General features: G+C 48.5%; 1 protein-coding gene and 1 pseudogene across 4 annotated transcripts in view; one reads left to right on the forward strand and one right to left on the reverse strand.

Annotated features, from left to right (window-relative positions):
* Chst11 (carbohydrate sulfotransferase 11) overlaps positions 1–26,271 on the reverse strand; it is a 203,941-nt gene that overhangs the window by 16,988 nt on the left and 160,682 nt on the right. The window lies entirely within an intron of this gene.
* Positions 15,354–15,454, forward strand: LOC143436522 (U6 spliceosomal RNA; annotated as a pseudogene).

The following is a 26,271-nucleotide window of genomic DNA, read 5'->3' on the forward strand; positions in this document are numbered from 1 at the left end:
GATTTATTAAAATATTATTCTACACTGCCTTGTTTGAGTTCTGTCCTGAATTCCTTCAATAATGAACATTGATACGCAAGTATGAGCCAAATAAACCTTTTCCTCCCCAATGTGCCTTTTGGTCATGGTGTTTCATCACAGCAGCAGAAACCCTAAGGAAGACAACAAACAGCACCCACTACCCAGCCATTCTGCCCCCCATGAGACTGAACATCCACTGGCCATTTCTTCAGTGAGTTCAAGTCGTGGCAAGATAATAAACCAGGTTTCAGATTTCAACGTTGAGTCGCTCCTGAAAGCCATCTGTCTGTCTTCCTGCTGTGTGGCTGTCTGCCGGTCACCCCTGAATGCCTTGTGGCTGTCTGCCTCCAGTACTGCCCACTGCCCCGTGTGCTATATTCAACGTGGGAATCCAGGGCAATGAGTGGGAAGAGGCAGATTCCTACGCCGGGCTTTCAGGCCCATCCTGCAAAGCAGGCCTGGAATCCACACTCCTAAACACCTTCTCCACAAATCACCCGTGGAGGGACACAGCTGTGCCACAAATGACAGCAACTCTGTGTGTGTATGTGTATGTATGTGTGAGATGTGTTTGTGGTGTGTGTGATGTTTGTGGTGTATGTGGTATGGGTGTGAGAGGTGTGTGTCTATGTGATGGGTGTGAGATGTATGTGTGTGTATGTGGTATGTCTGTATATGGTATGTTTAGATGTATGTGGGTGGATGTGTGTGTATGCAGTGTGTGTGAGATGTATGTGTATGATGCATGTGATGTGTGTGTAAGATGTGTGTGTGATGCGTGTGTGTATGTGGGGTGTGTGAGAGATGTATATGTGTGATGTGTGTGTATGTGGGGGTGTGTGTGTATGATGTGTGTGATGTGTGTGTGTATGTGGTGTGTGTGTGTGATGTGTGTGTATGTGTGTGTGTGAGGTGTGTGTGTGTGTGTGTGTGTGTGTGTGTGTATGATATCTTGCTAAAATTGCTAGGACCTGTTTGGAACATCACAGTCACAGACCAGCCAGTCTAAATAGGGCCCTGCAAATCCTTAGACAAGAGACAGGAGGCCAGGAGATGCCTGCTCTTGCTGACAGGGAACATGGGCAGAGGTAAGGACAAACTCCCTTTCCTACCCGCTGTGTTGGGGGTGCGTCTGTCTCAGCACATTTCAGGTTTTTTCCTGTCTCTTTTTCTTGCTTACTGTAACTATGGAAATAAGTCTGGAACTAAAGAGCACTGGAGGTAAACTATGAGGAAAATAAAAGTCCCCAGTTCCTCATTAACCAGAGCCACCGTGCACACTGTGCCATGGCTGCCTGGCTTCTTTCTTATGCTTCTGTTAATGTCAGAGTGATCCACAGGCCTGGTGTGATTTGTGTACACATGTGTAATATGTGCATGTCTGTGTGTGTGTGTGTGGTATATGTGGTGTGTGTGTGTGTGTGTGTGTGTGTGTGTGTGTGTGTGAGAGAGAGAGAGAGAGAGAGAGAGAGAGAGAGAGAGAGAGAGAATTGTATATGTGGTATCTTGCCAGTTGCTGGGACCTGCATGGACTATTACAGACACAGAGCAGCTGGTCTATGTGTGCACATGCATGTGTGTAAACATGCATGTGAGAAGCTGGAGCTTGACCTTACTGTCTTCCAATTGCTTTCAACCTTATTTTTCATGACAAGGTCTCCCACTGAACATGGGGTTTCCTGATTCAGCAAGACTGGTGAGAGAGCCCCAGGGATCTTGCCTGCTGCTCCAACAATAGACTTACAGGCAGGTACTATCACACCTGGCTTTTTACATGTGTGCAGGGGCTCCAAACTCTTCATGCTTGCATGCCAAGCACTCCACTATTAGAGCCAGCCTCCTCCAGCCCTTATAGGACACACACACACACACACACACACACACCTCCCCCATCCAAAGCTGAATCAGGAACAAGAAGGAGAGGACAGCTTTAGCTGACCCCTTAGCCTGGAGGAAGATACTGGTGGGTGCTCATCCCCTGCCCCCTTTCCCCTCTCCCTCCAGCTTGTAAGTGGGTGGGGCCCAGAAAGGGGGACAGGACAAGCATCCTCAGGCAAGGTGGGGGTCTTATGATCATCAAGGTATTATGCTCAGGACTTAAATAAAGGTCCTTGCTGTCTCTTGAGCTGAGGTTGAGCAAGAGGCCACTAGAGACATGAAAAGCAGAAGGCACACTCAGGGCAGGGCCCTGCGGAAAGGAAAGCACCATGGGGCTTTAACTCAAAGCTCAGGCAGCTTGAGGGTGAGCTCCTGGCACCCTCCAGACCGGTGCTTCTGAAAAGCACAGCGTGTGCACAGAATGGTCTCAGTGTTGCTCTCAACATGGATGCTTGGAGCCTATCACCATAGGCTCCAAGTCTGACCGCCCTAAACACCTTTGAACCCAGGACAATGGGTCAGAGCTAGTGCACTCTTCTGTTTGGCTAGTGCCTACAGCGGAAGTTAGCACAGCGGAAGCTAGCATAGGGGTCCACTTTGCCGGCTAGCAAAGTGGGGAAGTTTTTCAGGCCAGCCATGGGGAGACTTGCAAATCAGTTTTCATGGAAGCACCCAAACAGCTGCTGATTACACTCTAATTACTGCTTCAGGAGCCACTCACCCAATTAGGGTGGGGGGTGGGAGATGGTGATGACAGTGAGGATGTAGTCATCATCACCACCACCATCACCACCACCACCACCATCACCACCACCACCACCATCACCACCACCACCACCATCACCACCACCATCATCATCACCACCACCACCATCATCACCATCATCACCACCACCTCACCACCACCATCACCACCACCATCACCACTACCACCATCATCACCATCATAATCATCATCACCACCACCTCACCACCACCATCACCACCACCATTACCCATCACCATTATCACCATCACCTCCATCATCATAATTTTATTATTTAGGTTTGTGTGTGTGTGTGCAGTGGTGAAGTACACATCTATGTGGGTACATGTGGAGGTCAGCAGTTCACAGCAGGAACCTTCCTCTGTCGTGCCCCACCTAATTTCTTTTGAAGCACAGTTTCTCACTGAACTAAGATCTCACCGACTCATCAGGTGTAGCTGGCTAAGGAACCCTAGAGATCCTCCTGCCTCTGCCTCCCCAGACCTCAAAGACAGGCTTATGTGACCACAGACGTGACCACGGGCTACCGGTGCACGTGGCTTTACATACAGGTGCTCTAGGATCCAAATAGAGTCTTCGTTCTCTACCCACAGAGCCATTGCTCCAACCCTATTCATCTCTTATTCCACCCACCACAACATATCTGTCTCACATCATATCACATTGTATCATATCACAGAGGACCCTAGTCCTCTGTGGCCCATGATTCTGTCTAGCAGAGAGCTGTTCAGACATACCGACCCTTGCCAGTGGGTTCGGCAGGAGGTACATGTGAATCGCAAACACCACATTCACGCTGAGGTATGACACTGCTGTCTATAACATCCTGGATGGAGGACTGAAGTTCCATGACTAAGTCCAGATCACATAGCCACCAATATCCCTCAACCATGGCACAAGGCAGCCTGTTTTTGCCACCAGCACACCAGACCAGTTCCTTACAGAAAACTCCATTCTGGAGCAGGACGGATGCACTCCTTTCTCTCAGCAGAACGGGGAGCAGGAAGGCACACACTATTTGATGTCCGGCCACCCCCACAGGATTCTCCTGCTTCATTTGTGGAAAGGATCTATTTTTAGTTTGAGCACCAGGTACCGATTCCAGGCAGCTGGTTTGCCACCACAGCCTTCTAATTACAAGCTCCCGAGTTTTTCTGTTTCCAATCAGCTGCCTCAGTCTGTTCTGAACACGCAGAGAGGCCCTACACCTGGGAGGTGGGGCGTCTGATCTGCTCTCACCCTAAGCCTGACTTCTAAGTGAGACGTCAGCAAATGAAAAGGACAAACATTCCCTTTGAACTCTGAAGCCGGACCTGGAGTTAAGGGTGGAAGAGCCTTTGATGGGGGATTCTGTGCCACGGAGATCGATGAGAAGGATGCGGCTGCCCCTCTGATGCTCAGAAAGGGACCTGAGCTGTTGGTCCTGCTGACTGCTGACAGGAGTGAGTTCTGAATGTCATTACCATGGGTACCGTGTCTGCCAATCCCGTATCACTGCCTTTGGGGATGGATGGACAAAGGACAAGGCCAACAGATTCGAGAGCTTATCTGTTGTCCAATTACACTTTGATCATCCAGATGGCGGCAGTCAAGATGGCGAATGTCAGGCTGTGGAGCAGAGGTAGGGAAGACATCCTGCAGGCCATTCCTATTGTATTTGGCGACTTACTCTTGCCACATGTGTACCCCGGCCCTAGGCATGCAGCAGCAGGCACTCACAGGAAACAGTTGTTTTAGAAGGCATAGACATGAAGATACTCAGAAGACAAAGTCTTGATCAAGTGTGTCAGGATGTCTTTGAGTGGGATTCGGGGAACGAGATTTATCTAGTTTAAAGCAAAGATAGAACTTGGGGACTTAGGTCAGTTATGAAGTACTTGCTCAGCAAGGGTGAAGTCCTGTGTTCAATCCCCAGCATTGAAAGAAAAGTGTGCCTTGCAGAAAGCTCAATGCTTAGTGCTCGATAGCATTTCCTAGTCCAACAACTTTAGATTTTTGAACACGCCTCTAATGCAGCTATGCATCAGCTCCCTTGGGAACCAAGGCCCCATTAGGTGACAGACAGAGTGGTTGCAAGAGCATTGGCAGCCCTCTTCAAAGAGTGAGGTTCGAACTCTGGGATTTTACAAAAGGGAACCATTAAGACTGGAAGGCTTGAAGAGACCTAGGTAGAGGAATGCAGAGAGGAGGCGACGATCTCCCATGCAGTGGTTGTCATATGTGAGGCAGGCTGTGGTCCCCAAGGTCACACTGACGATCAATGACACTGGAGTTCTCCACTAATAATGGGCATATGGCTGTGAGGTGCAGACAGGAGCCTGGAGGTTTCCGGAGGCTGGTTATTCTATCTCAATCATGGGACTGATGAGAAACTCTGTCCTCACCTGGGATTGGAACAGGCAGCTTGAAAGGCAGCAAAGCAGAGGACATGGAAGACAGGGAGGCATATCCTCCTTATGTCAGTGATGGGCTGTGTGAGCTCAGGAAACCTCTCTGTGCCTCCAGTTTCTCACCTGGGAAAGCTGCTAATTAAGGTGGAAGTCTACCACAGACCTGATAGCTTTCTGGGGCTCAGCATGAAATGGGGGCTCCCTTCATTAGCAGGGGTTCTCCTTCTCTAACCTTGTCTGGGGAATTCTCACACACACACACCCTATGCCTCTACTGGAGGAATGTCACATAGCCTTAGATTACAGGATCAATTTCCTTTCTCTAGGTAAGAACCTGTTCAGCCAGCACCTGAGATACCTGGAACACTTACCCACACTAATGAGGCATTTCAGTGCCCTAAGCCCTCACCCAGTGACCTTTGCCCACCCTGGGTGTTCCCACCCTCAGTCCCCCAAACTCTATAAGCCTTGAATCACCCTAAGTAAAGTTGATCTGTGTCCTGATAGCTGGTCCCGGTGTGGTCATTCACCCATGTACTCACAGGGCTTCCAAACCCACAGCTCCTTGTCTCTGATCCCACTGCACACACCCCCCACCCCCACCGTGGACCGTATCGGCCCACAGTCCACGAGAGCCAGGAGAACCACAATCTAGCAACGGAATATGACAAGGGGCCGTCAAGGGGAGGAGGTAGGCACCCAGGCCTTGTAAAGGGCATCCATGTGGCAAACACGCTACGAAGAAGACAAGGTGGGGTTCTACATGGTAGAACGCTGCCCAAGGCAATGCTGGGTTAGGGTGGGGATGCATGCAACGAGCAAGCCACGGCTGGGTCTGAGCTACCACCCCTCCCTTAAGGCCTGCCCCCAATCCTGTGAAGGTTCCTGGGAACAGCTGGGAACAGCCCCAGGCAAAGAAGCCAAGTCCCTCTCCTCCAAAATGCATTTGTGGCAGCGAGCTAGGCAAACACCCCAAAGGAGACATTGAATACACAGTGTTCTCTGGTTGGGGGTGAGGGGTGGGGTGGGGGAGGGGGAAGTGGGAAGTGGGGAGGGAGCAGGTGGGAGAATTGCTGCTGACCACATGATGCTAAAGGACAGGGCTGTCCCTGGATTAGCTGGGTGACATCACTTGACCACGGAATCTTTCCTGAAGAGGGGGAGTCAGGGGACACAGGCCTGAGTGAACAGGGAGAAGGCTCCAGTCGGCCGCCATGCCCTCTGAGGACAAAGAGAACCATAAGCCAAGGGACACAGGTGGTCTTGGATGCTACAGGCCTGTGGATTTCAGCCACGTGGGATGCATGTCAGACTCCCGACTTCCAGAACCATGGTACATATTTGTGCTGCGACACGCCAACAGGTTTGTGGCAACATGGTACGGCCAACGACAGGAAACTGAAATAGCTGACACTATTTCTTTCTCCAAGGAATTTCTGAGCTGTTTCCTCTGCCCTGGCACGGTTGGCGCACTATCACACTCTCATCTTTGTTAAATACTTTCTAGGACCTTCCTTATGTTAGTCCCACACGAGGCTTAGAACCAATGGGATGTGATCCTTACAGAAGGAATGGGCCATGAGTGCCCCCATTTTATAGATGAGGAGACTGAGGCACAGGGTGACTGGGCAATGTGCTCAACATTCCTGTAATTACTGTGTCTGATGCTTTGGTGCAAGGGACAATTCTGGGAAGAAAGGAAGGTGTGATCATGGCATGTTTGTGAGTGTGCATTCATGTGTGCCTGTGTCTACATCCCAATGTCTGCGATTGCACGTGTTTGTATGGATCTATGAGTGACTGAGCATGTATTTATGAGTGTCTTACTCGTGTTCCTGTGCATGTGCGGTGTACACTACATATATGTATGTGTCTGTGTGTGCACACTCTGTGTGAGTGTGTAAAGGTCCTACTGTGAGACACAGGAAATCAGGTCTTCTCTAGAGTGGGGTATTGTTCACTTTCTCAGATAATAGGAAACAAAGCAATCCTTTCTTCAAGCTATGCCTCTGGACCCATGGCTTCACAGTCTCTAGGACAAGAGCGTTTCCTTTGAAGATGGGGCTTAGGAAACTCAGATTTCACTGTTTTTGGCTAATACACAGTGAAAAATGGAGTATACCACACTATAGATGCTTCCTCAAACACACTCACCCTGAACCTATGCCATGTGCTCTGATTTTTTTCAGTTCTGGGAGTTGAACACAAGGTCTCAGATATGCAAACCAAGGTGCTCTACCACCGAGCTATGTCCCCAACCACTCTGACATTTAAAACGTTCTCGTCTATTCTATTTTCAAATGCTGGTTACAAATCACTTATGATGTGCTACAGTTTGAAGGCAGGTGGGGTGGGTGAGCCACACTCTGACTCCACACACAGGGTCCCCTTCATGCATCTAACAAGCAGCTGTGGCTGTCCCTGGTTGGGAGCATGCTCCACGACCCACGACGCGGTTTGTTTGGAGTCCTGACACTGAAGGCTTTTCCATTTTGACTAAGCCCTTAGGCACTGTAGCCGAAAGTTCTGCAAGTCTAGCGCAACAGCCAACTCACACAAATTCCTTCTCCCTTCTTCACGGTCCCACAGTCATCTTTACCGAGCAGCTCAGCAACCTCAGCAAGTGATTTTCATGTCCATATTAAGTTGGGAACTTTCAACCTCTCACATCGAGACGTGCTCTCCTGCCTCTCTCTCTGCTGTATCTGAATTACCAGCCCACTCTCTGGGGCTGACCTTAAAATGAGTTCAAAGTGGTGAGCCACTCAGGGCGGGTGGTGTATACTTCATGGATACGCTGCACAAAACCATGATTTTGTGCATTCTTTCCCAGGAAAGAAGGGGGTGGTGGTGCAAGATTTCATCACAGGCCTTGGAACAGCACAGGTTTTAAGGCTTATGAATGATTGCTGCAATTGCTTGTTAATATTTTTGGAACATGGCTGAGCGTGGGTAACTCAAACTGCCCAGAGTGAAATGGAAGATAAGGGAGGGAGGGAGGGCATTCTGTGCCACCCGCTGTTCTAGGTTCTCGGGAGACAGGTTTCCAGTCCTCTTGGCATGTTAATCTTTAAGAATGAAATAAGACATGAACTGAAACACCCTGGAGAATTTCATGGGGACAGAGGTCTGGAGGAAAATGCAGTGGGCTGGTCAGGGGCTGGCATGTGCACTCAGACATGGACAAGGAAAAGGCACAAGCAAGACAAAGGCATGTGTGGCACAGGGGCAGGACATGGACACACAGACATACATGGAGACACACACATACATATGCATACACACACACACACACACACGCACACGCACACACACAGATGAACGGATGGAAGAACTGTTGGACAGAAGGATGACAGCTGGCTGGCTCGGTCTCCAGCACCCGAGGAGGAAGCAGATCTTGATGTAGCTCCTGGCAGCCATCCAGCCTCCTCAGAACCCTCTCTCCTCTCCCCTTTCATCAGTCTCACTAAGTTCTCCATGTTAGCCTTTGGCCGTGCTGCAATGGAGCACATTGGTTTTCTTCCTGGAACACTTGGAAATACATCTGGTCTGATTAATTCTGTTACACTAAGGACCAACTCCCTGAAGACGAGGTCCATCTTGTGGAGGGTGATTGGGGTTGTCAATCATCCGGTTCAGAAACCAAAAGGCAGTGGCTGGGTGTGCTGAGCTGAGAATGGCACACTGGACAGCCGTGTGCAAAGACGGCCGGACAGTGGAAGGAAGCCCCAGGCTCATGGTGGTGCAAACTGCACACTTCCTGGTGTCCATGTGGCTGCCTCTTTCTCTGCCACCAGACCCTGCTCCCAGGTCGTCGGCTACTTAATGACCCCTCCCTTCCTGACCACGCTACCTAAACAAACTTATTACCTAGTACTTGTTTTTCTGTTTATCATTTGTCTTTTTGTCTAGGGTACTGTTATCTTTCCTGCCTAACACAGAGATAATGTTCAACAAATGCTTCTGTCCAGGTCAGTGAGGGACAGCTCCTATATGCTGAGTACCCAGCATACACTGAGCCCATTACATGATTACTAATCCCTAGTCCTCCTGCTAAATCCTGTATGGTGGTTATGCCCATTTTACAGACAAGAAGCCAGAGGCAGGGATGAGTTAACAATGGATCTGGAGCTGGAATCTGGAATTCAACGACTCCAAACTATCCTGAGCATGAAAGCTTCCACTCACAGAAAGCAGACAGCCCAAGATGGCTCTTCCAGGTTACCATGGTGTGCTTTTCTCTTGTTCTAGAGAAGGGCAGAGGGTTGTCTGTCAGCAGACAGCTGTCTTGCCAGCCTCAGGGAAGGAAAGATTCAGGCTATAATTCATAGGGGCTTACAACTTTGTTCTTCTTAACCTTCCAAGGCACTTGAACATACAGAGGGAGGAGTGTGTGTCCCTGTACGACTCAGAGGCTGAATTTTCCTATGTGCCCCCTATGTGCTACGGGAGAGAGGCCTGCAGCCAAAGGGACCCAGTGACGCAGGACTGACAACTTCCTATTTCCCTCCTATCTCTGGTGACAAATGCCTGGAGTCAAACCAACCTGCATTTTAGGCTGGGGCTCTGGGACCCCAACAGGGTGACTCTGTCTGAGGACAGAGACTGTTTTGAATTATGAATTAATCAGAACGGTGGATCCATGTGGGTTTTCTGGAAAGAGACCAGGAGATACGGGTCATAGGCTTTATCTGAAGTGGGGTATGACTCAAGCCTCCAGCAGAGAGAGGGGGATGGGGAGGGGGAGGGGGAGGGGGAGGGGGAGAGGGAGAGAGAGAGGGAGAGAGAGAGGGAGAGAGAGAGCACGAGTGCCAATGTTATGGGCAGGAAGGCTTCCCCTCCTCCAGGGAAACTGTCTTCCCCTGCCCCACCGCCAGTTCTCATGTTTTCCTTCTAGGCTGCAGAGTTCTTAGGCTCATGGATGGGAAGTCAGCCTGAACTGTCTTCTGGCTTCAGATTCTCACCTCCAATCTATGTGCATTCAAGTTCCTGCCTGGAGTCAGGTGCTAGGCTAGAGTCCCATTAACCTATCACAATCTGCTCAGAATTGGCCCCCAAGGGACTACTGTGAATACACATAGCAGCTAACAGCTATGGAGGGGCACTGCCCCGAACACTTGTCACGAACCACCCCATGGATCCTCAGAGCCAGGCTCTGTTGAGCAGGGAAGCGAACTAGGACCAAGTCAGGATGAAAGATGAATTTGGGTGAGCCCAGCCCAGACTGCATGCCAGAGAGACTGCAGTGGAGGTGAGGGGAGCCATGTTCAAGGCTAGTCTAAGGTCTCCATGCGTAGCTGAGCTGGAAAGGAAGGGATCAAAGTAAGGCTCTAAGGGGGTTCCCTGTGATAGCTGGGGAGACTGGTTGGGTTGGCAGGGTGGGTAGGAGGTGGAGTGGGGCTTATCCCGGGTTAAGATGTCATGTGTGCGGCTCAGGAAGATGACAGGAGGCTGCCGTGGGGCCGCACACATACTACGGACGGTAGCTAGGACTCGTTTGCCCAGCACACGCAGTGGACCTGCGTGCTCTGTATCCATGGATTCAACCACCCTTGGATCCAAACTGCATCTGTCCTGAACATGATGAAAGCAACCATTCATGGGACATTTACATCGTACTCAGTGGTACGGAAAAGTTAGAGACTCTGTAGGAGGATGTGTGTAGGTTCGATGCAAATATAATTAAATTTCATTACCGAAGACAGGGGTTCCTGTGGATTTTAGTATCTGAGCGGGTCTCAGAAGCCACTGCCATATAAAGGAACTACTGTTTTCTGTCTGTCTGCCTTAATTTGAGGTACAGAAGGAAACGTGGAGACAAAGTTTTGGCCCTGGTGGGTATGCAGGGACAATGTCCCAGGGGTAGCCAGATGATCAGGAAGGAGCTAGGAGGGGCTGAGGCCCTTTGTCCTTTTTATCCCTAAGGACTTGAGGGACCCAGGGAGCCAGGAAGCCAGTGGGAACAATCATCCTGCCGTGTCCCCAGCTACCTCAGAGCCAGGCTATTCCAGCAGTGGGTTTGAGACGGGGCTTGGGGCTCAGTAGGGAGGGCAGGTTCCCATCAGATCTGAATTGTGCCCAATCGCCTGGGATCCATTATCGATTCTTGTGACCTACTGTCTGCCCTGGGAGGAACATTGAAATTGGACTGTCAGAGCTAGCCTAGTGAAGATGAATAGCAGGAGACGAGTTAATGTTTCCAGCATGCTTTAAGACATTGTGCAGGGCAGGGAGAAACTGGGCAAGGGGCCCAGGGAACAGGCAAGAGACATCTGCCCCAGTGGCTGGGAGCCCTTCAATCACTGGGGCAAAGAGCTATCTGCTCCTCGGAGCTTCTGAGGGGTGGAAGGATCCCTTGAGCCAGGCCTCCAGCTGCCCAAACATATGCATCTTCCTACTGAAGTCTGAAGCTGGGCCCGGGACACACCCCGACACCCTAGCTTCCACAGCTACAGATAAGCGCCGTTGTGGGATCTCACAGCATTGTTTAAATTGAGCAGAAGAGCACACAGCACCGCTTTGTGAGAACTGCTAGCTGCTGTTGTTACTTAGTAAGCTTCCAGAATGTGCTGGCCTCAACTGAAGCAAGGCTGAAGTTAACACCACCATCAGGGGGCTTCCTGTGACAGAGACGCCCTCCACTACCAGTCTTTGAAAACCAGATTCTGCATTTCCTGAGACCACAGGTGATACAGTAACAGCAGAGGCAGGCAGGTCTGAGTCCAAGGCCAGACTGATCTGCACTGCGAGTTCCAGGCCATCCAGGGCTATATAGTGAGACCATGATTTTTTTTTTTAAAGCTGGTTTCTAGCTAGAATCAACAGTGACTTTGGTGGCCATATTACAAGGTGTCTGGAACAGTACACATGGCCCACTGAGGTGTGCCATCCGGCACTAACTAGCTCCATAAATGAGAACCTCTGAGTCCCACTCTGACCCCAAGTCAAGGTGAGATGGGTTTGGAAAATATTGAAAGCCTGTGACTGGAGGTGATGGATATGCAGGATCACCGTGTCCTCTGTCACACTGAGTGTCGGGAGTGTGGGGATCCACAGCTCTGCCCAATCCCACTAGAACCAAGTGTACTGACGATGCAGGTCCTGGCTCCCACATCCCGAGGCTGGACCTGGAGGTACCTCACCAGCAGCTCAGTGATACCGATTCCTAGTCATACTCGTGTATGAAAGATCTGTACTACACGGGTTGCCACTGCCCCAGATTCCTCAGCTTTTGAGAAATGGGAAGTCCCCCCACCTCCATGCCACTGTTCCTATGGGTGTCCTTCATTCTGGGTTTGCAGGAAGCAGAGGTGTTTGGATTTTAACCTCAGTGCTGCTGCTGCTTCTTTCTGCTTTCTGCTTTCTGCTTTCTGCTTTCTTCTTCTTCTTCTTCTTCTTCTTCTTCTTCTTCTTCTTCTTCTTCTTCTTCTTCTTCTTCTTCTTCTTCCTCTTCCTCTTCCTCTTCCCCTTCTTCCTTCCTTCCTTCCTCCTCCTCCTCCTTCTTCTTCCTCCTCTTCCCCTTCCTCGTCCTCCTCCTCCTCCTCATTATTGTTTAGCCATGTGTTCAGTACTGATGGAATGAGACATGTCTCACTGTAGGGGTAGCTTTTTGGGGGGCACATCCAAGGGTTGATCCATCCCCTTTGTAGAGAGAACTGCCTTAGAGAGCAAGAGCCTTCCCAGCAGGAAGACGGGTTTAGATTCAGCCTTACCATCGACTCGCAGGTTAAACTTGGAGCAGTTGCTCCAGGGTTTCTGAGCTTCAGTTTCTCCATTTTGGCAGGTGAGTGGTCAGGGGAAAGAGTGAGTCCCTGGGTTTTTCACATACGGGCCTGACCAGGGCAGGCATCTTGTTCTCACTGCCCGTCCAGATTCTGACTGCACCTTACAGCTGCTGATATCTTCATCCCTGTCCTGTGTCTGTCCTTAAAACCTGCTGTAAGGCACAGGATGAAGGTGGTTGGGGGAGGGACTAATACGTCAGTAAGGACAACCGTGAGGGGCCGGGCATCCGAGCTATCTGCCTGACGCACTTCGCCCTCACACGGACTTTCAGCGGTCCTGAGTTAGCCAGTACCACACGCCGGATGTTCCTTGCTCATTCAACATCTTGGCAAAAAATGTTTCCCTTTCAGATTTCAGATTAGTTGCACATTTAAAATAACAAATCTTGGGGATGGGTCCCAAGTCTAAACATGGAATTCATTTGTTTGACATATACCTTAAACACATGGGCTGAAAGTAATTTTAGACACTTAAAAAACATAAATGGTCTCATGTGCAGCACAAAGCTTTTTAGCGTGAGATTTTTGTGCTTATATTTGCGGTTTCAGAGTGTCCCATCTGTATCCTCCCCATTTTACAGATGAGGACACTGAGGTAAGTCAGGAATTGCCTTTTGACCACCATTCTATTCTGGAAACAAGTCAGTTTTACAATAATAAGCAAATACTTCATAGATTAAGTTTCTTGCAAACAAAAGGTGGGTATTTCTGTTCTTGGGATTTCAGGATGGGTTTCTATGATTTTATTTTTGGTGGTTCTTATCATCATCACCACCGTCACTGTCACCATTATCATCACCATCATACTATTATTATTAAGTTTATTGATTATAATTAATTAAAATAAATTAATTTATTATTATTATTAATTAGTGTGTGTGTGTGTGTGTGTGTGTGTGTGTGTGTGTAGAAGTCAGAGGACAGCCTCAGATGAAGTTCCTTCTCAGGAGCAGTCTACCTTGTTTTTTCAAGGCAGGGTCTCTCGCTTGTGGGGAGCTTTTCTGGCTAGGCTGCCTGGCTAGCAAATGCTAAAGGCCTGCCTCAGGTGGTGAGATTATAGGTAGATGCTGCCTCCTCTAGTTACCTCTCATGTAGGTTCTGGGGATCAACCTTGAACCCGCCACGTGCACAGCAAGCTTTTTACCGCTGACCCCTCTCCCCAGTCCTCTTCATGAACTTAGACAACTTTTTCCTGTTGAACCCCTCTCCAGTGTGTTATTGTCTTACTTCCCAGGAAGTGTTATACTTTAGTTGGAAGAATGAAACATTTCCTTCTAATCCTTTTTTCTTTCTTTCTTTTTTTTTTTTTTTTTAAAAACAGTAGATGGGTAGCAGAATAAAACCAACATTTTAATCCAAATCTGTTTAATCTGGCATTTCTAGAGTTGTGTTAACAGATTATAGGCCACGGGACAAAAGGTTGTGAGGTTCTAGGGGGACATCCATAAGCAAGCCAGGAGGCCATGACTCTCAGTGGCAAGCCAGACGATTCCTAGACCAGAGAGCCCACGAGTAGATCTGGAAGGGCTGCCACAGAAGGTAAAGTTACAGAGGACTCCCAGGGGCATCTGAGCTCACCACTCTGTAAACTGGGACAGCATCCATCACTTCCTGACTCCAGTGAGAAAACTCCAGTGAGGCCTTTGTTTCTTCGAGGGGAGGACTAAGTGCTTGGCCCCAACTACTGACTTCCAAACAGAAGCAAATGCAAGGGTTTCCTGTTCCTCTGCTTACGTCACAGAGGGAAACCGAGGCCCGAGGAAGTGCAGGCCAGTCGGTCCTTGTGATTCACAGACATCAGTGGGTAAGCATCAAGGACGAATCCCCAGTTCACACCCGACAGGAAAGGCTGACCTTAGTCATTGAAGTCTGAGTTCAAGACAGTATTTGATCAAGTTTAGTTGAATTACTTCCGGGCATAAAGAGTAAACACAGAACTCTTCCTGGGCAGACGGGTCTTCCTTTAGAGAACAGGTAAAATTTCCTGATTAAGTGCAAGGAATTTTCATCCACACGCACAGTGTTCAACTCTCAAACACCCAGTTTATCTTCTAAAAATGAAACCAACTTTCAATCACGCCTGCAATACCAAGTAACACTCCATGAACTTGGTGGGAACATTGCCTTTGCTCAACTGGCTTAGTGTAGGAGACATTCACCAAAGAGCTTTAATTAAACACCCTCTGTATGCCAGACACAGCCTCCGGGGAAGCTTCAAACTTACAGGGGTGACAACCGCGGAAGAATCTGTACCACCGCTGGCAAGGAAGACAAGAAGCTAATGGAGCCGGAATCTCCTAGAGCCAGAGGCTCACAAAACATCCCATCCATAGACACACCCACCGAGTCTCGCCAGTTATCAGGGCCTCCCTCAGACCAGTTAAGGAGTTGCACAAAATATTAACTATTATAATGCATCCACGTGAGGAGGTACAGGGAGATGGGAGTTCTCACCCACCACTGTGTCTGTCCTGAGACACACACTGGCATGGAGACCTCTAACAAGACCCGAATGGCGTCAGCAGCCCTCACACTAATTTGGAATGACACAGAGAAGATTAGCCTGGTCCCTGCACAAGGATGGCATGCAGGTTCATGAAGTGGCCCACAGTAGGGAAAAAAAAAAGACCTGAAGCAAATAAAGAAAAATGGTTCATTTGCTGATTCAGAAAGATAGAAGTGCTTATTAGATCATTTCTGGAATCTATGAAAAGTGTACAGATAGTTTCTATTGGGGAGAAACAAAAGGTTAGGTGGGGTGGGTTAGAATCTAACGGGAATCTCAGAAAGCGTTTGTCCACTCCCTCCACTCGCTGCCCAGAAGAGGAGCATGCAAATAGTTCCATAACATCAACTTGACACAGGCGGGAGTGGTCACGGAGAAAGGAGTCTCCCTTGAGGAAATGTCTCCATGAAATCCAGCTGCAAGGCATTTTCTCAACTGGTGATCACGGGTGGGAGGGCCCATTGTGGGTGGTGCCATCCCTGGGCTGGAAGTCCTGGGTTCTATAAAAAAGCAAGCTGAACAAGCCAGGGGAAGCAAGCCAGTAAGTAACATCCCTCCATGGCTTCTGCATCAGCTCCTGCCTCCAGGTTCCTGCCCTGTGTGAGTTCTTGTCCTGACTTCCTTTGAAGATGAACAGCAATGTGGAAGTATAAGCTGAATAAACCCTTCCCTCCCCAACTTGCTTCTTGGTGGTAATATTTTGTGCAGGAATAGAAACCCTGACTAAGACAATGATAATGGACTGAACCTCTGAACCTGTAAGCCAGTCCCAATTAATTGTTGTCCTTATACAAGTTGCCTTGGTCATGGAGTCTGCTCATAGCAGTAAAACCAAAACTAAGACAGTAAGTAAACCATAAGGATGGGGGCTCTCTCTTCTCCTCTCTCCCCTTCCCCCCCTTTGTCTCTTCCTCTCTTTCCCCCTACCCTAAAATGTCTCAACCTTTAGACACATGTGAATGAGAACCTATGAGTGTAAGAGTTTTGTCTCTTAGTAGAACCTGTCATCTGATGACTGAGGATTTTAAACTAGACTTAGAACAGACATGAAACTGCTTTCCCTAGGACTTCCACCATGTATGGTCTTACAAGGCATGTAAGAGAAGCCCACCGCAAGATAGCTAGCTAGCACATGCACTCTTGCAAAATGGCAATTTTTATAATTGACTCTCATGGCAAACCTGCTGGACAGGCAAAAATGTGCCCATTCTACAGAAGAGAAAGGTAAGGTCCGGAGAAGTGCTGCTTACTTGCTCAAGGCCACAACTAGTGCTGGCTGGTGGTACCAGGGCTTGAAGGCTGGTACATCTAGCATCAAAGGATTCCTAGTCCCCTACTGCTGTCATCCCCAGGAGCTGACACAAGGCCACCTTCCAGCTCCTTCTCCAGCTGCTGTTCCTCACCCAGTGGAGAGTCTGATGGGAACCTTCTCTGTTACTGGGAGGCTATTGACTCCTAATGGCTCTGAGGCCCAGGATATGACTCAGGCCTGGAAAGTCAAGACTTACACATCAAAGGCCAGAACTAAGTTCTGGCTAAGCACAGACTGAGGGTGGAACGTTCTGAAAGCAGGGACTTCAGGCTCCAAGGGGCTCCACTGATTGAGAAGGGCTCCACAGACCTCTGGGTCTTTAACTCCTGGGGCTTAGAGAACTTCATCCCTGGGAAGTTCTCACTGAAGCTAACCCTCTGACACAGCAACATGTCACTGTACTGACGAGTTATTGCATCCCCATCTTATTTGTTGGTTCGCTCACTAGGTGGGCATGATTTCATGTAGGACCCTGCCTGGCTACCCAGCTGAGGATCACATCCGACTACCTCCCTCCCTCCCTCTGCTACATAGTATCACTCGGAGACCCGGTGCAAGGGTTTAACAAAAAGGGTGAGGGGGCGGGGTGGGGGGTGGGGGTGGGGGGGAGGCAGCAGGTTCTTGCTGGACTGTAGAACAGTCCCAAACAGGCAAGAAATGGGAGAGCTTTGCCAGGCTTCACTGCAGGTCAGCAGCTGAGGTGGATTTTGCTGGCCTTCATGAACTGCCTCCTCCCCACTGTATAATCCACTGCAAAGCTTTCTGATGGAACTTTCTGATGGTTGGACACTCCAGTCAGAGGTCATTTCTGTCACAACCCATCACCCAAATATCCCACTGCTGACTATCATCATTGTTAGTGTGTGCATATGTGTGCATGCGTACAGGTACATGTGTACATGTGTAGTGGGGTGCTCGTGCATGTGTGTGCACTTGCATGGCAAGCTCAGAGGGCTACCTCAGTGTCATTCTTTAGACACTGCCCACCACTGTCCCTCGTCGGTTGGTCTGGAACTTGCTTAGGGACCCTCTGGTCTCTGCCTCCCTTGCGCTGGAATCGCAAGTATATGCTACCTACCGCCCCTGGCCTTGCTACATGGGTTCTGGGGATCAAATGCAGGGCCTCATACTTGCATACTAAGTAAGCACTTAACGGACAGAACTGTCTGCCCAGTCAGATTCGTTTTTTTTTTTTTTAAATAATCTGAGACATAAGAAGAATTTTCACATGACTAAGTGGTTATGTTTTAATCATACAGTATTGCTGTGTGTGTTGGTGTGTGCATATGTCACGGCATTTGCTTGGGGGATCAGAGGACAACTTTCAGGGGTTGGTTCAAGATCAGCCTGGACTGTCCCAAACCAAACAAAAATAACAACATTAAAAGCCCCTGTCCATTTTTCTTATATACCTGTGACATAACTTATTTAAGTAAGCACCTGTTTTTGTTTTATAGTGTGTAGATTTTAGATAGTGTCTTATTAGAAACCACACAGCCCCTGACTGAACACCCAAGAGCTTTCAAGGTTTTCTTTTTGCATAAATGCAAAGTTGTTTTGAAACTATATTAAAGATCTGTGGGGGGAAAAAAAAAGATCTGTGCATGCATGCATGCATGCATGCGTGTGTGTTCACGCACGTGTGTGTGCATGTACAAGCGTATATTCGGGCGTGTGGTCCTTGGGCTGCATCTACTTTATTCTGTATTGGTGTAGGGGCAGTGTTGAGTTACTTAACTTCCCCCTGAGTTGGTGTCTCCATCAATCACAGAGACAGAATAGGGGCCGTTGTGGCGGGCCGTGAGGACTAAATCCATCAATACGCTTGCAAACGTTTGTGGCCACGGACTCCAACGCTAGGCATCTGTTAGCACCTAGTTTGTAACAGCAAGCTACTCCAGAGCCCATCATCCATGGCCAGTTTTCAGGATGCTTGCAAATGGGAGAACAGGGCTGGAGGATCTCAGCAAGCTCCCTCTGCCAAACAGACTGGGGTGCCAGAAGCATACAGAGGGACCCCCAACTCACACAAATAACCGTGATTCTCTGTTTTAGTGTCTTTTGAGAATTATCAGGGGCCCCTGACACCACGCTGGGAGGCGATAAGCAGAAACATGACTACATTGTTGCCAAGTTTCGCTCACACTTGCACTGGCAGTTAAGGACGGGAAATGCTGAGCACAGATCCACCCTTTGATGTAACGCTCTTGTGGAAAGAGATCATGGCTTCTGTATGGAAGATTGCTGGGGCCACAAACATCTGACAAAAACAGGAAAGAAAATAGGTCTTTGGAGCTCTCTGGAAAATGGCCATTCTGGACAGAAAGAAGGATCTAGAACTGTATTGATCTTGAGTCCCATCTCACTTTGTCCTGCTCATATCTAAATATCATCCAGGACCCTAGACAATTTAGTGCCTCTAAGGTGGAAGACTCTTTCAAGAGGTCAGTCAACAACCATGGCTTGAACACAAGTGAAGACAAGGCAGGCAATGCTCAACGTTTAAGAAATGGCTCTGAAATTCAAGTTGGTGTCTGGCACATGCCTTGTTGGTCCTTGGGTCCCAAAGTCTAGGACTATCCTTAGTCCCACAGAACCTAAAAGGCTGCTGCCTTAGCTGTAAGTTGGTGGCAACCAGACAGGAAAGGGGGTGCTTTATAAGGACCCATCCAACTGTCATGTCAGCCCACTCAGAGAGTAAGAAACAAGACTCAGTGTGTAAAACTGATAAAGAATATGGCAGAATTCTACTGTCTGATTCCTTTTGTTTTTGGTAGTGGGTAAGTGCATAAAACACATTCAATATTAAAAGTGTAAAATTCAACGTGAGGCTCCATGGCTTCCTCTCCAAAGGCCTATTTTAACTTTATAGAAGTCCATGGCCCTGGGTTTTGGGTTAATTTTGGTGTCTGATTTTTTTTTTTTTCATGTATAGGGAACCTTGGGGTTGGCTCAAGACACCCCAAGATCAAGTTCCCAGCAGAAAGATTTATGTGCCCCAGAGGGCAGGGAATGAGATGAAACAGGAGTTAAAGGGGGAGAAGGGGAGGGAACAAGGGAGAGGGGGAAAAGATATTTGTCCAGGATAACAAAGGCCTGTCTCTGGACATGGAGGAGACAGAGGTGGCCCAGAGGCAAATGGGGATTTATAAAGGTAAAAGGGGAAACCCTGTGTTAGGATGAGGTGTTTAATTTTAATTGGGCATGTTAATTAGGCAAGTCAAAGGGAGCTTTTGATGGCTGGACTTCAATACTTTGACAGGTGGACCTTGATAGCCTCAGGAGGAAGTGGCCAAATAAGGGAACAGGGTTTGGTAGCTAGCTTTAGGAATGTAACCTAACAATTTTTTAGCAAGGGAATGGGGCAGAGGCAAGGCCTGCCAGAGGCGAGTTTACCATGCTCTGACTGGCTAGAACCCTTTTGGCATGCCCCATCCCCTTTTAAGAATAGTTCATAAAATTAAAAACAGAAATGAAAGCCCTCACAAGGTAACACCAATAATAATTAAAAAAAAAAAAAACAAAACAAAACAAAAAAAAAAAAAAAAAACCCAAAGGCTCCACTTAGAGGACTCTTTGGAAATCACAGTTGCATGCCTTACCCAGAAGACTTAAAGTGTCCCACAGGAAGTGACGCATCATGACTGAAGTTGTGTGGACCCAGCTCCAGGAACAAGCATCCCTCTTTTTAATCGGAAACATCATGAGTCACCGACTCCGTCCTTGAGCCGTCTGTATTCAAGGGAATAGGTAAGTATCTACCACAACTCACCTAACTGTCCAGTAGCCTGGCCTCCGGACTGTGGCCAGAGCCACCTGACTTTCAGAAAGTCTCCGGTCAGCCCCATGAATCATCGTGTGGAAATGCCGGCTCCTATTAGAACTCTGGCTACTTCCTGCTTGAGAAGTTCCCAAACAGACACAAGAAGAATTTGGGAAACAACCCCCCATCTCAGTGTGTGTCCAAGCAGAGGGCACAGGACCAGTCCCAGCAGGGCTTCTAATTTTGACCCAGTTTGCTCCACAGGGAAGTTCACACACAATCTCTAGGAGAGAACCAGCCATCAGCTCTGCCACAGGGTCCTATCTGGTATTTCCCAGATGATTCGAATTCCTGAGCCCTCACACCTACCATGCCATCCTCACGGCGGGCTCAGCAGCAGTGTTCACTCACCAGGACGCGGCTGCGTTAGCCTGAGAGATACACGGAGGCCACACAGATAATGACTCTCAATTGAAATCCCTGGTCACCAGCTCTAACATTATGTCTGATGATTAATGTTTTTAAAAAGTACAGAAAAGGTGTTTGAAATTTATCATCAGGTAATAAATCGCAGCTTATTCCCTCCTCAATAAAAAGAGGCTAACACAAGGCAAAGCATATATATTAAAAGTCGTAAAATGTGTCTGAGTTTCTTATACCAAACAACCTAATTTGCTTATACATAAATATCAAGGGATAGAAAAGCAGGCTTTCGAGCCAAAGTGAATGAAAAAGCAGGCATTCATGCCACACCCTGGCACTTGCAGGAGGCTATATATTAATATATATATATAGATGGATTAAGATATATATTAAGGTCTTTTAGGTTTTATACCCCATGTTTCTGGAGCAATAAGACAAATGAGGTTTTGCACATTTATTTCAGCATAAATTAACACTAACCATCTGGATGGATAAGATAACCAAATAGCCATAAAAACCTGGCAACCTCCACTGGAAGAAAAACTGCTTGGGAGCCAAGAACAGGGGGAAATGCACACAAGCTTTACTGGAGGGATCCCAACATGATCGCAGGGCTCACGAGGCTTCCGGGGCAGTATCGGACTTTAAGCACAGTACACTGCCAGTGAGGCCAGCTGTGGGGGAGGGGAGGTTATGGAGACGGCAATTCTTTAGAGCGGCACAGCCTTTCGCTAACCAAAAGTGCCTGGTTCTTAAATCTGGGCATCCTCATGGCCCTTAGAGTGAGGGAGGCTCAGTGTTTATCATTTCCATTTACAGACGGCAGAACTGGGATTGGAGAGAGTGAGCAGCTCTGCTGTTCAAGGCCAATGCAACATTCTTTTTAATTACCCCATGCTTGCATCTATCCATCCATCCATCTGTCCATTCATCTATATCCATCTATTCATCCATCTGCCCATCTGTCCATTCACCCACCTGTCCATCCATCTGTCCATCCATTCACCCATCTGTCCATTCATCCATTCACCCATCTGTCCATTCATCCATCCATCTGTCTGTCCATTCATCTATCCATCTGTCTGTCTATTCATCTATCTGTCCATCCATCTACCCATTTATCCATTCATCCATCTGTCTGTCCATTCATCCATCCATCCATCTGTCCATCCATCCATCCATTTATCCATCCGTCTATCCATTTGTCCATCCATCCATCTATTCATCCATCCATTTATCCCTCCATCTATCCCTGTCCATCATCCATCCATTCATCCATCCACCTGTCCATCCATCTGTCTATCCATTCACCCATCTGTCCATCCATCCATCCATCCATCCATCCATCCATCTGTCCATCCATCCATCCATCCATCCATTTATCCATCCATCTGTCTATCCATTTGTCCATCCATCCATCTATTCATCCATCCATTTATCCCTCCATCCATACCTGTCCATCATCCATCCATTCATCCATCCATCTGCCCATCCATCTGTCCATCCATCTGTTTATCTGTCTGTCCATCTGTCCATCAGTCCACCCATCTACCCACCCATCTGCCCATCCATCTGTCCATCTATCTATCCATCTGTCTGTCCATCATCTACCTACCCACCCACCCGTCTGTCCATCCATCCATCCACTCCTGTTTCATACCAATTCTTATTCTGTGATCCTTCTTCAAAGAAAAATGGAAAGGCTCATCCTTTATGCACACAATGTACACAGCACAGATGCTCCAAAGGGATCCTTTTCCCACAAATAATGCACGGGTCCAGGGCCTGGGTATGCTCACCTCCTGGTTCAGCTACACCTCCGCACTCCTCCCATGTTTTCTCTGCTAGCTTTCTCTCCAGCATGTGCTAAGACAGCCAAGTGTTAAGCATTATGGGATCACTCTTCCACCTCCCTGCCCTTCTCCTTGGCAGGCTTGGTAGGATTCTAGGTCCCTGCAGCCTGGCTTGTTTGATGGAACTGAATCATTGGCTGGCTTTTCCCACACATATGAAGGCATACCTTCAACTCACACTCTCTTATTCACCTGTATCTTCCTTCATTCATCCAATAAATAGCTATTTATGTAGGAATAATTAATAATAACAGGAATTATTAACTGCCTAGCTATAGGCCTAAGGGATAAAACAATGAATAAAATTCAGATGTCAGATAAAACGGTAGATTTTAGAAATTTGCCCTACATGTGGCAGTCTGGTGCTGGCAAAGTGAGGAGGGGCCCTGGGAAGTCACAAGGCCTCAGGCGGGGACTATATCACATCTCACTACTTCCTGACAAATCTTCATCCCCGGGTGCCATTCTGAATGACTGTCTGAGTCCACTACACTGCTCACTGCCGTTACAGGGAAATTGTGACGAGTGGCCACAGCTGTGTTTTAACCTTCTGAGGTTCCATGTCTCAGCAAAACCACAGGGCCACGTCCAGATAGGATTCAAAGAAAAATGGGATTCAGCCACAGAGTAAGCTCAGATGCAACTCACGTCCCACTCTTCCCACGATGACATCAATGGCTTTCACATGGGGACGCTCCCTCATGGGGACAGGACAGCCCTGTTCCATGCTGAAGCCTCAGTGGCGGCTGTCTAGGTGCTGGCTCACCCTCAGTGAGCAGAAGGCTTTAGGATGAGGCGTTAGCCCAGCCCTGCCTCCTCCCCCTCACGGTCTATCCTTCTTTTGCTCACCCCTCTCTCTCCACCTTCCCCATTCTCTGTTGCCCTGCCAAAGGTCAGTCACCCTTTAAAATGGACTGACTTCTGTCCTTGAACACAAGACTAAGCATTGGAGACACGTATTTTATCCTCGGGAGATACGTTCAGAGATGGGCCACAAAGCTTGTCAGGCATTCTCCCAGCAGAGTCAGGAACAGGTTGTAGTGAGGACTAGTTGCTATGGTTACCGAAGCTGGTGAGGCAGTGACAACAGTAACATTCAAATCCAGACCCTGATTAGCACTGCTCTCTGTTGGAGGAGGCCACTGTTGGACGGAACATCTTAATAGGTGATGCGTGGCAGCTTGCACCCCAAAGGAGGGCCTTCCCGGAATAAACATATGCCAGGATGGTTAAATCCCTGGGCCATGGAGGGAACACCACCACACTTGCCTCTAGTCTGTCTGCCTCGCAGAGGCAGTGTAGGGAAAAAAAAAAAAGGCTATATACCATAGAGATGAGCCCTGTATGAAAACCAGGAACAGGTACTACTGGTGGGCCCACCAATCTTGAGTCATCTGTACAATAGTCCATGTCTATGTGTGACCTGACTCTAAGGGCAGAGTTTGGAGCCACAGTCCCTGCAGGTGCTCCTCAGACAGGAGGGGCAGGGGTCCTCTCTAAGGTGGGTGGGCTTCATCCCAGCAGTCAAAGGACTAGAGAGATCAAAAGGGTTGACCCTCCCATGATCAAGACACACTTCCTCTTGCCCAACAGTGACACCCCCACCTTTACACTGGAGCTGAGACAAAATGTGCCAGTCACTGTTCTTCTGGGTCTGCACAACGAGGGATTCGCCAGCCCCTGTCATGCTCCCTTATACTGAGTGACTCTCTATGCATGGCTTCCTTCATGGAAAGCTGTAAGGCAGTCAGAGTCCCGAGGAATCCCATTTAGACTTTCAGCCCACTCCAAATACTGATGACAACCACTTTGCCTGGGCCAGGTGCAGCATCTAGGATGAAGGCCCCATGAGCTCCTAACGTGGGTGTTTGAGCGGGTGCTGACGGGGTCCAGCAGTCAGTCCTATGCTCTGCGATGGTCTAGGGACCAACTCTCCTCAAAGCACTGACTTCAGGGTTCAGGCTTTTCTTCTAATGCCCCATGAGGTGGGATTAGGTAAGGTGGAACAGGCATCTTCTCAGATAATCAATACGTTTGTGGTGAATACTGTCAACTTGACAGAGTCTAGGATCACCTAGGAGACAAGCCTCTGGGCATGCCTGTGGGAGGTGTACCCATTTAAAGTGTACAAGAAGACAGTTTTTATGCATTTACAGAGGTGTGAAATTATTACTGTATTCAGAGTCTAAAAAATATTTATCACAACCTAGAACCTACTTCCATCAGTTACTTTGCTCTGACCCCCCAACCCACCCAGACATAGGACAGCTACCAATGTACTTCCTGCCTTTACGTTTGTCCATGCTACGCTTATAGGATCATGTGATCATGGGTTTTATATGTGGCTTCAGTCCCTCAGTGTGGTTCTGAAGCTCACTGGGATTGTATCACGCTTGGACTCGGTGTCGCTAACGACGTGAGCGCTTGATCATCACTCATAGGGCAGCGTGGACACGTAAAGCTCAAATCCCACTCGTGCACATCCAGGTTTGTGTTACCAAAGGAACGGACTGGCTTTGCTGCCTGGCATAGCACAAGAGCCTGCAAAGACTGAGAGAGAAGTCAGGGCTAAGGCTTGTGATCAGAGTGCTTGTCTAGCATGCATGGGGTCCTAAGTTCCCTTATCTGGCACAGGGGAGTGGGAGAAGGAAGAGGAGGAGAAAGAAGAAGAGGAAGAGGAGCAGGAGGAGGTAGCCTTGCCCCAGGTGTGCTGTTTCTCTCACGGCATCCCATCCTTCTGATGAAGATGTTATTCCTATGGTCACTGGGGTGCAGAGACACCCAGGAACTAAAACCACACAGCCATCATTAAATCCAGACCTGTCTGCCTTAACATCTCTGCCTCCCCTCCCTCCCCCCCCCCGGCACTTCATCTTCCTCTTTCCCTGCAGGAATGTGGGGCGAAGCACCCAGAATTATGAGCCCAGCTAGTTAGACATTCCCTCCACTTGAAGAACCTGAGAGAGCACAGGCTAAGCCAGAGGCTGGGTGATGTAGTCTGGGTGCCATGATCAGAGGTAACAAATAGAACTTTTTGTGACATGCAGAGATCTTGGGAGCCTTTCTCCACACCTGGAGCACATGCGGGGACTCAGTGGGCCACAGGCAGAAATAAACCTTCCTCCAGGAGGACAGAGCTAGGAAGCAAAACCCAGCTCTCAAGAAACAGCATCTCACAGAAAGACACCCCACTTCCAAGGCTACCAGGTCAATACCCAGAATATGCTCAGCCACCCCACACTTGGTGGAGTTAGACTGCCACTAAGCCTGAAGACCTGAGTTTGACCTCTGAGCCCCAGGTGGTAGAAGGAGAGAACTTCTGGGGTGTGTGTGTGTGTGTGGTCTTTGTCTCCTACACTAGAAATATTAAACCAGAAGCAAACTTATTCTTCCCAACTTTCTGCTGTCTTGAGGAAAGTATGAAGAAACAGAGTGTCCTGTTTCACAAAATGATCCCAGTGACAGTGACTGAACCAACCCAGCAATACTGCAAACATGTCTGCAGAGTCTTTTCTTCCGGCCTTCTCATCTATCAAGTCTGAGTTTTTCCATCTGTAAAATGGGTTCCCTAAACA

Source organism: Arvicanthis niloticus, chromosome 22 (genome assembly GCF_011762505.2).
Source record: "Arvicanthis niloticus isolate mArvNil1 chromosome 22, mArvNil1.pat.X, whole genome shotgun sequence".
Lineage (NCBI taxonomy): Eukaryota > Metazoa > Chordata > Mammalia > Rodentia > Muridae > Arvicanthis > Arvicanthis niloticus.